General features: G+C 41.2%; 1 protein-coding gene and 1 long non-coding RNA gene across 5 annotated transcripts in view; one reads left to right on the top strand and one right to left on the bottom strand.

Annotated features, from left to right (window-relative positions):
• Nucleotides 1-7,600, bottom strand: part of LOC135580003 (uncharacterized) — a 125,753-nt gene extending 118,153 nt beyond the window's left edge. For all 3 annotated transcript variants that reach the window (XR_010473969.1, XR_010473970.1, XR_010473968.1), the window contains exons 1-2: nucleotides 7,411-7,600; nucleotides 2,468-2,533 (exon numbers count right to left, since the gene is read on the bottom strand). This is a non-coding gene — a long non-coding RNA (uncharacterized LOC135580003). The remainder of the gene's footprint in view (nucleotides 1-2,467; nucleotides 2,534-7,410) is intronic.
• Nucleotides 6,892-15,386, top strand: part of SPOPL (speckle type BTB/POZ protein like) — a 34,846-nt gene continuing 26,351 nt past the window's right edge. The window contains exon 1 of one of the 2 annotated variants that reach the window (XR_010473967.1): nucleotides 6,892-7,166. The gene's annotated coding sequence lies outside the window, so the exon portion shown is untranslated. The remainder of the gene's footprint in view (nucleotides 7,167-15,386) is intronic. The other variant, XM_065070326.1, reaches the window with a different exon arrangement.

The following is a 15,386-nucleotide window of genomic DNA, read 5'->3' as shown; positions in this document are numbered from 1 at the left end:
TGGTCTCAGTTTGGTATTTAGCATTTGTATTGGTATCCTTACAATAATCCTGAAATGTGTTTGATTTCTTCTTGCTTCTGGTATTCAGGATACACTATATATCCTTACTTTTATTCATAACAGTGAATCACTTATTATGCAAATCTCCAATATTTCTTGGAGATGAAATTCAGTGAGCCCGTAACATTTCAGCAACTCAGAAACCAAGAGAATTTGGGGAGTATCCATGTTGAAAACCGCTCTTGTGAATAGTATAATTCAGGATTTTGTTTATCAGCTAGGAAGCAGGAGGCCATTTCAAGAGGCAACACCACAGAAATCTCAAAACCAAAAAGGGTGATATAGTTCAAAACAACTTGTCCTCCTTACAGTCTGAATTGAGGTGTGTTTTTTTTTCCTCTAGATGTGCCTTAGTAAGATGATCTTCATTCATTGAAGAATCTGTGATTGTTCCGTGAATCTGTTTGTATTCTCTCTGAGCCAACTGAATTATGTTCAGATGCTGGTTTTATCTGAATTTGTAAATGATGATGTTTAGAGCCCACATAATATTCAGAACTTCATGCTTGTTCTTCCCTCTATGAAAGTGACTTTTAAAGGCATTTTAAAAGTTACTTGTATTGAAATGAGAAAAAAAGACTGTGTATTTGGTCTCATTATCAAATTTATGTGTATAAGCTGCAAAGTAAAATTTGCTTTTTATTGTTGCTTTCTGGTATAAAAAGAAACTTCCACACTCTCTGAAACAAAAAGTCTGCAGAAGGGTATGACCCTTTGTGTTTCATTGCTTTTTGGAGAGCAGAAGGGAGCAGAGGAGGAAAGATTCAGTATTCCATTTAGAAATACAGGATTTGATTTTACTTTTCTTTGGGAGAGGAGAGGAATGCTGATTTGTAAAGAACTTAAAAGAAGCTTTCTCATACTTTAGGAAACAATCTGCTAAATTCATACACACACAAAAAAAATCAGCTTTCCCACTAGAGACTATTATAAAAATTTTACCACATCCAGGAATATATTTGGTTTCCAAGTTACAGCCTGCGAAACCATATTTCTAAAGAAATCTGAACAAAGCACAATGGCTGTTGTAGTTCTTCTTTTAAATTGTATACAGAGCCAACAGTACTGACTTGTCTGTTTAGACTGCCTATCACTTCTCATTATGAAAAAAATCTCATTGTACAGATGAGTCGGAGGGAAAGGGTTGTTTAATTTTAAAGACCTATAAACATGTCATGATGTCAGCAGGGAACATGAAGTTGGAAACAGCAGTAGCTGCCAGGTATGTGTCTCATTAAGGATATCAAATAATACCACTGGTTTGCAATCTTATTTGTGATCCACAATGACACTGCAATAGTGATGAAGAGAAAGTAAAGCAGGAAGAACCTGCAACACAGCACACAGCTACACAGTCATAGCTCTGGAGTTCTAGTAAATACGAATTCAACAACTTATATGTGCATGAAGGAAAAATAAGGAAAAAAGTGGAAGATTTGTAGAGGTGGATGACTGGAAGAAATCTGGGAATTCTTTTTTGCAAGAAACTGGTAATAAGGTATTAGAGAACACTGAGGCTGAACTAACCAAAGATGGTCAGCAATTTGCAGCAGGCTATTCTGCAGAAAAAATAAAGTCATGGAGTGCTGCAACCAGTCTCCAGTGAGCTTTCTGCCATTATGCATTAACAAAATATCCATAGGAAGGTATGATAACCTGCTTTGAAGTCCTTATGATCTATTTTAAGATGTAACAGTGCATAGAGCAAACACAGGAAGAGAAACTGAGGTAAAGGTACATGACAATACAAAGCAAATTCTATTTAATAATTCTTTTGTAAATGTTATTAACATGTACTATTCCCTTGAACTAAAATGTGTTGCAAAGCTGATTAAAACTGTGTGGGAAATGTTTGCTTGTCTTGTGAAAGTTAGAAAATAGCTATGTTTCCACATTTCACCTTTTGCATGAAAATCTTTTAAGTGTTTGTTTATTTGTTTTTAACGAAAGAAGAAAAGGAAGCTCACACAGAATAGGTGCTGAGCTCAGGCAAAGACTGGAAGTCCCAAGTTCAAGTCTCTGTTAAAATTAATGTTTGTTTATACAAAGTATAAACAGGGAAGAAGAGGGAATATTCCTATAGCATAGCACTCAGTGGCTTGCTGGCTAAGGTTTTATCTGTGATACGAAAGACAGGAGATCAAAATCCTCACTGAATCAGGAAAAACAGACTTGAATCTGACTCACCCAGCACTGGCAGGCTCTTTGCTGTAGCCACTGAAACACTGTTTATTCAGACAATCTCACCTCCTCCCTCAGAAAAAAACTGTATTTTTGTTAAAACCTTTCTGACAAAACTAGTATATATTTTACAGTGAAGAGTGCTGGTTTCAAAACATTAACCTTTTCAAGTGAAGACTCATTCTGTTGACATATTACTGAGTAATTTCAGAGCTGTATCACTAACCTGTAAGAAATGAGCTGTTTGTTGCAGCTTCACGGGTTTTGTTATTTTCCTTTTCAGGAGGAAAACCTAGAAGGAAAATATAAAAAGAGTTAAGGTGGGAAAATCAGTCTAAATAGTGTAATGCCTTAACACCACGGAATTTCAAATTCCAAAAAGCAGTTCAAACTCTGAAGCCACTATATTATAAAAAGACTAAAACCTTCCCTGTTGAAATTCTATACACTTTTAAAACTGTCCATAAATGAACTGACTCAAACCAGCTAGATCAGGATTTGCATTTATTTAATGAAAAATCACCCGTGTATGTTGGCAGTACATTTGCAATGCTGTCTGTTTGCTCTTTTAAAAGTAAGTAGGGTAGGATAAAATATTATATTAGGGTTTTATCATGATTCCTCCAGAAAGTGCTCTTACTTGGACAACAAACAGCAAAGGAAATGAGAAAGCATGTGACATGAACAGTATCTTGGGTAGTTTGCCATTGATTTTTCTAGCATAAGGTAATAAAAATAGTAACCTGATCTAAAAAAATAGATGAAATTAACATTCTTGTCTTTCAGTTTTTTCAAAAAGTTTATTTTTGTGATGTAATCCTGTTGTGAATCTTTAAAAAATGTTGTAGCAATGTGCTTACACTTGTGTGTGTGTGTATAATGGTTTCTTTCACCAAAAATGTCTCAAAAAGGTTTACAATGAATCTGTAATTAGGATACATAACTTCACTATTGAAATGTGGCTACCTATTGGGTAGAGAATAACTTCCACCTTTAATTTAATTTTGCAAATCATTTAAATAGATGTTTACATATACAACTACTTCCCTTAAATCTGTGGGACTGCTCATATGCCTAACACGGAAAACAATCTATTTTACGTGCTCTGAGAGTTAACATCATGATGTACAGCAGCTGAGTTCAGACAGTTCGCCTCATATCACAAAATAGGGGTGAAGAAATCTGGTCAAGAACCTAGAATAAATAATCACTTTCAAACAGAAGCACAGGAAATCTGATATTTAATATATATCAGACAGCATTTTTATTTTGAAGGGTTTATCTAAGGTGAAAGTCTCAACTGTCAGAAACTTGATCAGCCTGGAAGGAGGAAAGACTGTTGCCTGCCCAGACTAGAGAACTTAAAATTTCCAAACATGAATCCTTTTATAACTCTATGTTAGTATGCTTCTTTATTCTTTCCAGGAGCATTCTTAAGTATAATTATTTTATAAAGAAACCCCTAATAATCATTAGACATGGTGTTTGAAAAAGACAGCCCTCACGAAGGGGTCCAGATTGACTGTAGTAGAGGAACAGAATCAGTTGTACTAGATGATTGTGCCAAGTTCCTTCCAACTGAAATATTCTATTATTCTATTCTATGCCATTCCATTCTTACATGAGGACTTCCCAGTGAAGGGTAGCAACAGTGCTCCGTCCCAGTGGAATCAGGGCAGAAAGAACATCTACAATGGTGCTTTTCTTCTTTTTCCTTTAATCTCTTTTTTAAATGATAAAGTAACATAGGACCTTCTCCTGAAAAACCTTGAAAAGCATAAATACCCCCAAATTTCTGCCAGAAAGTAGCATATATTGTAAGTGTGTATTTCTGTGTGGCCTCCTGCCTGGTTTGAGAAAGCAAAATCCAGAGCATTCACTCTGGACGAAGGGAAGTTTGGTTCCCCCTCTGGTCTCTGCCAGAATCTTTGTTCTGTAAGTGTGCTTAATCATTTAACCCTGTTCTGTTTTTCTCTACCATTTTCTGTCTGGTCTAATTAGATTATAAACTTTGTGTTTGTCTCATATGTTTTGTAAAATGTCTGGCATAAAGGGCCACTTATCTCAATTGACCCACTAAGTGCTGCCATCATGCAAATTATATGGGTGCATCCTGATGTGACAGTATTTCACCTTAATGTGGCATGGGAGGCTGGTTCTATGTGGTGCACTTTAATTTAGCACTGAGAGGAGAAACAAACTGCTGGTATGAGAATGGGAATGTAAGAGGGAATAGTAGGGAATGGGATTGAGCAGTGGATGAAAAGTACAGGAAAATAAATTAAACTTTTGTTAAAACCAACTAGAGACTCCAGATCTGGAAAGTGCTAGTCACTTAACCTGGCAACCATTTGCATGTCCTACTGTAGCATTTGCCCACACGCACAGAATATTATAGATCTGAGGGCGAGCAAAACAACTTTTTAGCCCAAGGGATGCATGAGCTGTAATCGTCCTTTTTGTCTGCTGACAAATATGCATGTGTTTTTCACAGCTTCTGCTAATGAACCATCTTTGCAGACTTTCTCTAGAGCGGGATTTAAGGGAGATGGCAGTTAGTTACGATATATGAAAATTCACTTGGCTCATTGATTTCCCTACGTGCTAAGTTACTCTCTGTGAATCATTAAGATTCCCGTTACAGACTCTTCAGTAACAACTAGGAATGCACCCCTCACTTCCAGTAGAGACTGAATTCTGTCTTGTGAAAGAATGGACATTTTTCACTTCCCATTTGCAACAGCATCTCCAAGCACTGAACTACTCAGCTTGCAATACCAAGAATTCTGACAGTCTGTGTTCTACTTGGGTCTCATAAAACCACAAAGTTGCACTGCGTTTTCTTCTAAGTGGTGGGCCATATAGAGCGTAACAGCCTGGTCCTACTCCAAGAATGTTGTTCAGCTAAATGAGGTAAGTCCTGGCTGTGGCTGTAACGCTATTTCCTACAAGGAATTGGTATGAAAAAGGCTCAGACCAAACAAAAAACGCTGAGCCATCTGAAAATACAGCACAATGTTGGACTGGTTCCTGAAACAGTTCTGAGTGAACCAGTAATACCATAAGCAGTATGGCCCCGTCAGTGCAGTTTTTCTCTGCAGGAAGAATTATCCAGCACACTGGGCCTCACTAATGCAGTTGTATTGATTTTGAGACCTTGCTAGGTTGGGTATCGTTACCGAGCATAATGATGTGTGTGTGTATTCTTAGCGCCCATTCTCAAGGCATGCAATTAATGTGTCACTGAATCTTAGTTGTCTCCAAAGATGATTATTTTCCTTAAAGCTCTGCCTTTAGAAAACAAAAACAAACAAAAAAAACCCAACCAACCACAAACCCAAAACATACTGCTTAAGTTTTATTTCCAACCCTCCACAGAGAAGTTTGCAGTACTGTATGTGAAATTTACAATTATAACATCATTTATTGTTAGAAGCTACAAGGAAGATAAGTCAATGATTTAGAGAAATTCATTCTATCTGGGCTAAGGGAAACAGATCCGAACAACAGCTCTCCAAACTGTTGGGTGGGGAACACATGTGAGAGGGAAAGGAAATGCCCCGATCAGGGAGTTCCTCAGGGAAGGACTCAGCCCACATCTGGGCCAGCGAGGAGCATGGGGCAGATCTGTGCATCAGGTGAAGGGCTGAAAACCCAACATCACCACTGGATGTGGGGGAGCAGTTACAGAAGGGCTGTTCTTTTCAGGTCCTAACACCTGGAGCAGATCACAGAATCACAAACTGGCTGGGGTTGAAGGGACCTCTGGAGACCATCCAGTCCAACCCACCTGCTAAAGCAGGTTCACCAGAGCACATCACACAGGAAGGTGTCCAGTCGGGTCTGAATGTCTCCAGAGAAGGAGACTCCACAGCCTCTCTGGGCAGCCTGTTCCAGGCTCTGGCACCTCACAGGAAGGAAGTTTCTCCTCATATTCAGATGGAACCTCCTGTGCTTCAGTCTGTGCCTATTGCCCCTCATCCTGTCATTGGGCACCACTGACAGGAGTCTGGTCCATCCTCTTGACACCCACCCTGGAGATATTTATAAACATTGGTGAGATCCCTTCTCAGCCTCTCTCCTCCAGGCTGAATAGACCCAGCGCTCTCAGTGTCTCTTCATAAGAAAGGTGCTCTAGGCCCCTCATAATCAGATGGAGCTCACGAGTGTCATTTTCATGATAACTTAATCCGAAAAAAAAGAAAAAATAAAGAAAAAAAAAAAAGAAAAAAGTGTCCTCGGAAGACCACCATCGGCCCCGCAGCGTGAACCAGTCGGTAACCAGGGATACTGACCAGGCACTTGCTCCACGGGAGCACTCCTCACTGAAAACTCACACGACAAACCCCTGGGCTCCCCCACCCCGGCACTCGGAGCCTTCCCAGAAGCGCTCCGCCGCCTCCTCACGGACCCTGCCTGCCGCCTGCCGCCCCCCGCTCAACAGCGACGGCGGGACTGGCGGTCTCTCCGACCACCTCCTCAGCCGCACCTGCCCCCGCGCGCCCCAGCCCGCCCAACGGCCGGCCTCGCGCCTTGCCCAACGGCCGGTCTCGCGCCCCGCCCGCGCCCAACGGCCGGTCTCGCGCCCCGCCCCGGGCGCCGCGGAGGAGGAGGCGGGGCTGCGCGCGAGGGCCCGGATGGAAGCGGCGGGGCGCGAGGCGGCGTGACCCCTCCCCGCCCGGAAGTGCAGCGGCGGCGGCGGCCGGAGCGGCGGCAGCGGGGCCGTACGGGAGCCGCGAGGTGCCGAGCGCGGGGGAGGGACGGAGGAGCGGGCGGCAGCGGGTCTCGGCGCGGTGCAGCGATGCGGCTCCGCCACCGCCCGGCCTCGCCGCTTCCGCCTCCCGCTGGCCACCGGTGACCGCCACACCTTCCCCCACCCCGGCAGTATGAGACCCGCCGCGCCGCCCAGCCAGCGCCGCGCTCCGGTACGTACTGCCCCGGGCCGGGGGGGGGAAGGGCAGCGAGGGAGGCGGCGGGGGCGCTGCCGGGTGGCGGGCGGGCCTTTGTTGTGCTCTGCCCTGCCCTGCCCGGCGGGGCGGGCCCGGGTCCCCTTGCCCAGGGCAGCGGCCCTTCCCCCGCCTTGGCTCTGGCGAAGCCTCCCGACCCCGGAGCCGGTGCCGGCCCGGAGGGGCTTGTGAGCGGTGTTGTGCCCACGTATGTAATCCATACCTTGGGCAGGACGCGCTTCGTAATGGGCTCTGCAGGCCCTGGCATGAGCGCTCTCAGCGTTCCCACAAAACAACCCCTAACGCTTTATTTTCCGCGTGCGTTCTTAGTATCTCAAACTGCGATGTGACAGTTTGTTTGGGGAAGTTCTCGTCTTGTCATGACAAAAAAAAAGGGGGCGGGGGGTTGGTCTCCTTTCTTTGGGCTGTGGCAAACTTTGGAGGACGCTGTGGCAGCGGGTGAATAATGTTGCGAAGCTCCCGGTTGATTCACGGGTTCTGCGCGCTCCATTTCCTACGTGGTCAGGAAGTGGAGTTGACTAACGCGGGTTTGCACCTGGTGATGTCATCTGAAATTCGCTGGGGTCCGGGGAAATTTGCGTCATTTTAAAGCACTTTGAGGACAGCAATAGCTGAGAAGGAGCATAAAGAATGGCAAAAAGCAAAACAAAGAAAACAATGTGAGTGCTGTTAATGAGTTCACAATATTTTTTTGACTGCAGTGTACTAGAAATCAACAGTTTACTTTGAAATATACCTTTGCTCTGTGAAGATATTCTTACCTTGTTTTCTAAAATGGTGTTAAGGGCTATAAAAATAGCATTTGAACAAAAAGGATTGTTTCTAACCTCCTGCCAGGAAGAACAATCTATGAGAGTCAAGCTGGGTCATTCCTTATTCTTATCAGTTCTGCAGGATGCATTATTCTGATAACTATCCCATATGGTTGGAAGGATTTGTACCACAGTGGTGCTGGAGCTGAGCCATTTGTATGACTGCCAAAGCATTTTGTTTAACTTTTTTTTTTAGAAAAGGTTTTGTTCTTTTTTTCCATTTTTACTAAAAACTATATATATATATATATATATATATGTATTATTTCTGGAAATAAAAATCCTTTCTTAGAGGGACACTTATCAGTCACTGTCACTTCTGAAGGTATTTTACCTGACTTCTCTGGGCCTTCTGGGATGTGTGAGTAGGACAAACATAAATGTTTGTGGAGGATTTCCAGTGTGTGTATGGGATTTTTTACCCCACTCTATAAGGGGATGTTTGCTTGGGAAAGGGAAAATAATTTTTAAACAGTATGTGTTTCATATATAAAGCTGCAAGCATGGCAGGGTTTGGTGTATCACCAGAAACTACTTTTAACTCTCTTCTGGAAACCTGAGATTTTAAGTGTCCAGAAATATCCTGGGTGTTATATTGCCTTGAAACAGCTTTCTGCCAAACTTTTAACTTCAGTACTCTGCAGTCTGCTTTTAAACTGTCAGTGAAAATAAAGAATTACATTCTGAGCTTGCATAGGCGTTGTGAGCTACTTGTTGCTATTAAAAACTTATATATGCTATAGAGAAATGTGAAATGAACTTGAAAAGCCACCAGTTTTTTTCTGGCCTAATCACTGATTTCAGCTGTCAATGCATACTGCTTATAGTTCTTGGATGTTCAGTTGAAATCACATATTACAAAACTACTTTATTGTACCTTTTTCTGTATGTGGTGTTTATCTCTTAGTTTTTGTGCCTTTGAGAGCACCTAAATGTAAACACACGGGAGAGAGAATTAAACCAGTTGTCATTAACAGCAGAAGTTCAAGTGGAAAAGAAATAGCTGAGGGCAGTAGTAGATAGTGGAGACTGACACATAGATCTCATTGACTTATTTTTTTATTCATTTTTCCTTAGTTTTGTCTGCATTTGTTTTTTCCCCCACTCTTTCATATACAGTTTCTTCACATCTGCCTTATCTGTGCACTTTTTTCTTTCTGCATGTTATGCCCTTGTAGAAATGACTGCAGTTAGAAATTCGTCCTTTTGATTTTGTTTCCAGGTTCTGGTGTGTGCTCAGAGCCATTTTGGTCTGGGTTGTTGTTGTTGTTGTGGGTTTGTTATTGTTTTCATGTTGATGACAAGTAGATGTTTGTGGGTTTTTTTCCATCATTTTTTTGTGACAGGCTTATATGGGCATTTCTGACTCTGTGAAGGGCAGTCTATGGCATGCTGCTTCCCGTGTATTTGGCAAAATGTGGTTAAGAGTAAGGAAATCTAATTGAGATTGTTATACTCAATAAAAGCAGTAACCTGATACTTGTAATCATAAGATCCTGTGAACTTCAAAATACTGTGGTGTGAATCAAAACAAGAAGACTTTGAAAAGTGTCACTGTCATTCCCCTCAGTCTTTTTTGTTTGTTTTTTTTTTAGATCTTCCCTCACTAGATATGTTAAAACACTTTGCCTTCTTAAGAGCCACAGTTCATGTTTCCATAACAATCTCCATCAAATCAGCTGATTTGCCACACAGTCATTTAATGACATGGCAGCAAAATGATATATGAACCTGTGGGAATGGTGTAGTTCCAGAAGGCCATAAGCACGGTGAAGCTGGGGGCACAGGCAGCCCTCTCCTGACTCTGTGGTGATCATCAGACTGGGGGGGGAAGAGCAGCTGGGCAGCTAAACAGGCTCTGTGTTTTGTCACATGTGCCCTGGGCCCTTCATTTTTAGGACAAAATAAAGGCCCTTGCCTCAGCGCTTGCCGGATGCCTGCTCCATCCCGACAGAGATGTCCTCTGCAAGAGGCTTTCATACCTTGGCTCTTGGTTTGCTTTCTTCCCTTTGCAAAATGCATGCGTATTCACAGGAGGTTTCTTCCTTGCTTTGATTTCTGGAGAAACTTTCTTGTTTATGTCCTTATGGCACTTTGCTTCTACTGCTTCTTGTCCCACCAATATCAGAAGGACTTGTATTGAAACTGTCCTTTCAAATGGAAGTAGGAAATCTCACCTTCAGTTTGTGCTTAGTACTTGGGGGGAGAGTTGTTGCAGCTGTGTGAGGGTTGGAGGTATTTTCATCGTGGCAATTTAGATGCTGTAGTAGTTGCTTCTGAGAGGAGACCCTCACTTGCCCTAGTTCAGTGAGTTTCTTAAGTAGTGTGTGTACTATATTATAGAGGTGTATGGTGTTGCATAAATGTTTCATTTTTGGGTTAATGTTTTAGCTGTTCAACTTGTGTGGTGGGGCTGAATTTTGGCAGAAGTGTATGTTCAATGTTGGAGTAAGCTTAAGCAGAAAATTCCTCAACTTTCATGGTCACGTTTTACCTGAGTTTAATAGCATTCCAATGTGTTTTTTGGTAACCCGATTTAAAAATATTCTTTGTCAGCTATAAAGGTGTTTTAATGTTCTTTACAAGGAATTGCTTTGCAACCGTACGTGTATCTAAGTTGTTGTGATCAGTGTTTGCATATAGCATTTAGGAAATGCAGTGGAAAGTCAGATACGCTTTCAGCTGATTCAGAAACTCATTGGCATGGAATAATCTAGAGAGCTCACACATACAAATTCCCTGAATTACATTACTTATCCTTGATACTGCCTTGTATCTCCCAAAAGCTATTATTTGATTTTTGTGAAAAATACTGCATTTGCCAGTTTTCATTGGTTACTTGTCTTTTTCTTTCTATGGAAATAATCAAAATAGGTGACATAAACCAAGTGTAAAATGTTATTTCCAGAATTTGACAGTTGCTTTAATGAAAAAGATAGTTTCTTTTCCATGGTGCTTGTTCAGAGATGAAAGATGGACTAAGTGATTTCAGTATGGGCTTCACATAAAGTCGAATGCTAGGGGAATGGGGAAAATTCCTGTGTTGAGTTCTGAACTCTCTAAAAACTACTGCTGTAAGTACTTATAACCTTATTTATTTATTTATTTATTTTAATTTTAAGCATTGGAAATGTCTAGTGTGCTCTCCCTTGCTTTCATTGTTAAATATATAGAGTGAAGTTGGTGGGTCTTACGAGCACTTGGAAGATGTTAATTTACTTCTTGCGTGTCTGTGAATGTTTAATTAAAAACAAAAGCCTCAAAACCCCCAACTTTAGATCTCAGCTCACTTAGCTGTTAAGCATTATCTGAAGCTCTAGTTTGATGTTCTCTTGCTGCAGGATTGCTTTTGAACAGACAGCTGCTTAGCCTTTAAGTGGTGGTACTTTATCAATGGAGCAGTGAGCAGTTGGTGTCAGATCCATCCACCTCACTTGATGTGACATTTGCTCTTTGCACTATATTGTGACTTCTTAAGTAGTTCAAAGGTGAACTTGTCATTTGATGTGTAATTTAACTGGCAGCTCTATGGAAAGAAAAAGCAATTGTGTGTGAGGGAGGATGCAATGGAGTAGCTCTTGGTGTAGTCAGTGTTGCTGCTCCTGGAGTAAACATCTCCAGCAGTTGGGAAACTTCTGAAGTTCATGGGGTGGGAACCTTGTATTGTGGTACCTGCCTCTCTTGTGTGGTGGAGAGGATCGCTGGGTGACACCTGAGCGCCCAGCTTTCTCTTGACCTCCTTCCTGCTTCTTCCTTTAATGTTCGTCCCCTCCCAAGAGCTCACTTACCAGTTGGTCAAGTCACTTGCAAAATCAGTTCATAAGTAGTGTTATGAATGGAGATGAAGGGAATGGGGGGGGAAAGCGATGACTTGTACTTGATTTCCTTCAGATGACTTGTTTTGTTGTGTATTAGATTTTTGGAAAATTAATTAGACTTGGGTGTCTTTAAAAGGGTTTGGGGTTAGTTGAGTCAGCTGGCGCTTCCTGAACAACTGAAATTACTTGTAGGTGCAGAACTCTTTCTGGCCTGAGGAACAGCTGCTATAACTTTCTCCTCTGGTGTCATACTTTCTGGTTCTCTGTTCCATATTGACTTTTTCTTTGGAAAACTACTTCTCCTAAACGTTGTAATTTTCCTGGCTTTCTTTGTTCATATTCAGTTTCTAATTGATGGATCAATCTGTTTCCACCATCAGCATGGCCCATAGCCTGTGAAGGACAGCCAACTTCAATATACAGAGTTTAAGTAAAAAATCACTGGTTTAAGGTGAAATAAAATCTAAAGTCATTAAACATTTGTTGCTTTGAGTGCCTAATGTATTGGTGTAATGATTCAGATTAGTTAGCTAGTAATTTCTTAAAATTCTTCAGAGAAGACACTTGTTTACTGTCTGCAGCATTTAACACAATAGGGCTCTGAATTACTTGATCTGTAGACATTACCTCAGCAACAAAACAGCACTCCTTGGTGGCAGTTTTTCTTGAATTTAGAAACAGATGGATTCCTTGTTAACTGAGTTTAATTTCAGAGTCACTTATTCATCATCAAAAACTCTCAAAGATAAAATCAGAACTGTTTTGTAACGAATTTAGATAACAAGTTCTTAATATAGTTTGCTTCAGCTTCTGGGATGAAGCAATATATAATGATAAAGTTAAACTTTAATGCCTTTTTATTAACATAGTAGGTACCAGTGGTCCCACTGATATTTACATATGAAATTGAATAACTGTTTTTGTAACAGAGGACAAAATACAGTCATTTCAGTGTCTGTGATGTGTGCGTGGTTAATTGCAGCAACTATTTGCATATATCTGGATTTGTACCTCTTTTTAGGTATGTTTTCATGCTTTTGGAAAGTTCTTACAGTCTGGATGAACTAATTTAAAGACTTGAGTCATATTATTTCAGTTCTGGAAATGTCATTCTAGAAACTAAATTTTCTGAAATCTCTAGCTGCCTTGGGTGATTTTTGGGTTAATCCAACACGTTGCTGTACTGATTGTCGGAGTTGGTGTGATCTTAGTGTTAGGTCTGGTACTGTGTTTGGCATGTGGTGGTTTCAGAGGAACAGAATATATGAAATCTAGTTTCAATGGTTTTTTTTAATCTCCCTGCAGAATATGTCGAGGTAGATTTTGCTCATTACATGCATATAGCAAACAAACTTCTAAAATTTAAAAACTGCAGCAGAAGAATATTTGTGTTGTAAAAGGTGATATAGTTAATAAGAAACTGAAACTTCTTATACTGAAAAAGTTTGCGTAATTACATTTTTGCAAGTTTTGCACTGGGCAAGTGGCTGATTTGAGGGGAAGAAAAATTACAGTGAATACATCTGGAAGATTTGAATTAATACTGTTACATCCCATGAGTGGAATTCCTGTCTTGCTTATGGCAAAAGGCACATTATCAATAATGTTTTCCTTAAGTGTGTTTGTTCTCTTAAAAAAAAAAAAAAACAGTGGGGGGAAGCATGGCATAAGTAGAGTTGTAAGAAAAGCTTATGTAGGCAGTAGTGTGCTCCAAATTTATATATGGTAGACTTTGTGTCCAGAGTTAGATACTGTAATTATTTATATTAATAAGATTTTCAAGCAAAATCAACCTTTATCCTGTAGTCAGTAGTTCTGAATATTGTTCTATAGGCCAGACATCATTTTTAATAATTTAAATCCCAGTTGTGTGTGGGAATGTTCTGTCCCCTCCAACAGCTGTGAGACGCTGCTCACTGAGTGCTGAGAGGAAAAATACATGGCAGTAGCATCACTAAATATATTTTGTCTGGGTTACTAATAAATTACAGTGTCTGAGCCTTCACAGAGGTTTTCAGTCGCTTGTAAAGATGGGCGCATCACTTGGTGTTAGCTGACTTCTTGATTTCCTGCTATTAAGTTGCATTTTTTTCTTCTGTTTGTTTTTCTCTTTTGTGAAAGCAATTTTCTGTGGCTGCACCGCAGGCATCGCACTGCACAACGTTTGAGGCGGCCTTGTCAGGATGATCACAGCAAGGTTCCATCTCCTGGGGATGGAGGCAAAAAACCAGCGGACTTGCAGCTGCTTTTGGTCTGCATTGTTTGGCAGTACCGACAATAAAACCACATCTATTTATTTGCCATAGCTAGTGGAGGATTTTGCAAGCCGGATCGTGCTAGGATATCAGCAAAGCAAGGAGGGATATTTGGCTTATTCAGGCATAGATGTTGGTGGGTGATTGCCTGGGGGGTCTGCAGCCCGGGCAACCCATTTTCTGGAGGTGGAACTTCTGTGAACAAGGCAGCCGATTGCAGTAATGGTTCATGGCGTGGTGGTTTGTGGAGCATGTTGCTGGCAAGAGCTTCTCAAAGGCAATGGAAGCACCTTTTATAAAGAGAGTTTGGTCTGATAGAAGTTACTGCCTTTTATCAGCCACGTTGGTTTTGTGAAACTGAAATCTGGTTGGCCATGCCCGGATTAGCCAGGCCACCCTGACAGCCCCTACACCAAGGTGTTTGTGTTGTGTTTGTCCTGCTCTTGTTTTTAAACTTCAGTAAAACAATCGGCCTGTAGAGGAGCAAACTGATGGCATAAGGGCTGGGGGGAGTGAACAAATATCCTGTTCAGCCAGGTGTGAGTAAGATTTTACACACTCGCACCTCGGTAACTAGGGCTTTTTGCAAGATAGCATTTTCCCTGTAGTTTTGATTACAGTATTAGGCCTCAGTTCTAACCCTCAAAGAGTTTGCACAGGTTTTGTCAAGCGAGCAGGTAACATGTTAGCATTTGGAGACAGGCATCTGGCAGGGGAGCGGGCTGTGGGGTGTGAGCTGCGCCATCTGCTGCTCCCGTTCCCTCTCACCCCAGGTAAGCAGCCTGAGGTTGCAAATCGGAGCAGGGAGCTGTGTAGATGCAACTGCTGGAAAAGATGCAGAACAAGAAGTGGTTATTGCTGAGTAGTCATTTCTTGTGAGGCAGTAAACGGTTCCATGGAAATGGAAAGCTACAGAAGTCTTTTAATGCTCAAACTTAAAGAATTAACCTTTGTGAGAGAAAAATGTGAATACTGTTTTTTGGTCTCAGGATTTACTCTTTTTAATCCATGATTGTAAAAGCTTATGGCTGCTGAATTTGCTCAACTTTTCTGTCTAGAGAAGAAAGAGATACTTTTAAAGTTTCCTTTTGTCTTGATCAAGCAAGACTGTGCCATAAGTGGGAAAAGTCTTAGGAAACTGCAAAGGTTTGCATCACTTTTGTTATAGAAAAATGGATCTTAAGCAGATTGTTTTGGAATTGTTCTTAAATGCAAAAGTATAAGCAAAACAATTAATATCTGGATGTGTTTGAAACAGTGGAGTAGGAGAAATTGGGTACTTGTCTTCGAACT

Source organism: Columba livia, chromosome 7 (genome assembly GCF_036013475.1).
Source record: "Columba livia isolate bColLiv1 breed racing homer chromosome 7, bColLiv1.pat.W.v2, whole genome shotgun sequence".
In the NCBI taxonomy this organism is placed as follows: Eukaryota; Metazoa; Chordata; class Aves; order Columbiformes; family Columbidae; genus Columba; species Columba livia.
The sequence above is the reverse complement of the archived record's forward strand: the minus strand, read 5'-3'. Positions and strand labels throughout refer to the sequence as shown.